Source organism: Pteropus vampyrus, unplaced genomic scaffold (assembly GCF_000151845.1).
Source record: "Pteropus vampyrus isolate Shadow unplaced genomic scaffold, Pvam_2.0 Scaffold157, whole genome shotgun sequence".
Classification (NCBI taxonomy): domain Eukaryota; kingdom Metazoa; phylum Chordata; class Mammalia; order Chiroptera; family Pteropodidae; genus Pteropus; species Pteropus vampyrus.
Genome location: NW_011888938.1, coordinates 1813988 through 1816072, shown reverse-complemented (window position 1 = coordinate 1816072; position 2085 = coordinate 1813988). Strand labels below are relative to the sequence as shown.

The 2085-nt window shown below is 49.5% G+C and overlaps 1 protein-coding gene and 1 pseudogene across 1 annotated transcript in view; both read left to right on the top strand.

The window, feature by feature from the left end:
• The window catches only part of SURF6 (surfeit 6), a 16102-nt gene that overhangs the window by 7195 nt on the left and 6822 nt on the right, over positions 1-2085 (top strand). The gene's annotated exons all lie outside the window — the stretch shown is intronic.
• Positions 901-1018, top strand: LOC111745579 (annotated as a pseudogene).

The following is a 2085-nucleotide window of genomic DNA, read 5'->3' as shown; positions in this document are numbered from 1 at the left end:
AGTTTAAGACAACAAACCGGTCGTTCTGAACACACAACTCAGGAATATCGATCCCACGAACCCTTCTTGAAGAAGCCACTCGAGGACAAGCCTCAGCGGCCACATGTTAAGTGGGCAAAGGATAACCAAAAGATTAGTGTTAACGGGACCCTACTTAAGCATAGGACCAAGTCAGACATGAGGCCAAAGACTATCGTTCCAGAAGGTCAACAGAATAATATAATTCTCACAACTGGGGGAGCAAATGGGAGATGTTAAAACAAGGGATTTCTTCATCTTTATAGATAGGAATAAATGGTATCGTATAAAAACGGCAATCCAAGTAACAGAGGCATAGGTTTATTCACAGTAAATATGTAGCAGCATAATAAAGTCAATAAATAAGGGAAGAAAGGGAAAGTACAGAGGGGGAAATTATTCTCATCGTAACTCCCAACGAGTTAATATATATGTTGCTTAAGTAAATAGGAGATGAAATGTACTCCGTGAAATTGTGGCTATAAACATTTTCCACTGGATTAAAATCCAAATCTTTCAAGTTATCAAAAACAAACAAAACAAAACAAAACACAAAAAACCCCCACGCAGTAAAAGGCCTTTCAAAGCTGTGAAAACAAGAAAAACACCCAAATAACTTCACCGAACTGAAAGTAAACATATCGTAGCTAGAACTGAAAATCCGTTCAACTTCCTTATTAAAGAAAGTTTCAAACTGGATCACAAAGCAAGACTGAACTCAGGAATGAATGTAAGAAACACACTTTAAGAGGATGTGATACAGACAGGCTCACAATCGAAAGGTTCACAAAGACACTGGATGAATGCAAACAAAAGCACCAAGGATATGATCTTGACACCTGTCACCACTGATGTGTAGGGAGAAAAACACTAAGAAAAAGAATCTACGGCCACGCCACCCTGAACAAGCCTGATCCGTCCGATCTCAGAAGCTAAGCAGGGTCGGGCCTGGTTAGTACCTGGATGGGAGACCACCTAGGAAGACCAGGTGATGTAGGCGTAAAAAATAAAAAATAAGGGATTGTAAGCTGACAAGGTCCTCGCGATCCGTGAGGTCAACCAAGAGTTGCTTTGCCTAAAAAAAGAAAAACAAAAAACACCATCCTATTAATCTCTCACTCTGAGTTAACAGCACAATTTCCTTTGCTGTAAAATGACCCCCTGCCCACGCTGCATGGGACTCCATTAAAGGGGACCTACCAAGTGTCACTTGGCTCCTTCGCATCCTGGGACTCCTGCTAACTACCTCACGTCTATTCCTTTCTGGCCTTTGTCACTCTAATCTTGCGTCTTCCAGGGTTCTGCCTCCCCACATAAAGATGATGGTCGTGCAAGGCTTCCAGCGGCTTCCACTGACCCAGTCAACCCCTTACCTCTGCCTCTGGGGCCCTTAGAACAAACTTCGTGCAGAGATCTTGGTTCCCACCGGCAGGGACTACGGCCCGAGCTCAGCTCTGAAGAAGTTACAGCAGACAGACCTTCGTCCCCAAACGTCCCCTTGAGAATAATGGAATAAAGTCTCTAAGGGGGGGGTAATACAGGGAGGAGGCAGCGGAGCTACAGATGGATCCCGAGGGGAGGCCACGCTCTGTCTGGGGAGGTTAGTCCTTCTCTGATAAATGTTCCTTTGCCTTTAACTCGGCCTCGGTCTTGAATTCTTTCCCGCGGATCCAAGGACACTCTGGGTGGAGGGGAACTTGAGTCCCTCCCTACTCAGGGATTCCCCAAGTAACTCATCAAGGAGGCTCCAGACCTCCCCTCCCTGGGCACTGGCTTTCCCGGGGCAGCTGCCCGAGGCCCAGGGCCTTGCGCGCCCACCCAGCTCAGCGGCAGGGCAGGGTGTCCCTTCCCGCCCCCTCTTCCCGCCAGGCAGACCCCAGGCGGCCCGAGGCTCGAGGTCGCGATTCCGACCGGGAGACGTGACAGCCGGGCGCGGGGCAGATGCCGAGGGCCGGGAGAGGAAAACGGGGTCCCCAGGGACCCCGGCTAGCGGGGCCTCCTCGGTAGACACCGGCGAGGCTGCGCGCCCGTTCCAGCCCCGTCTGCCGGGGCACAGCGCCCACACCC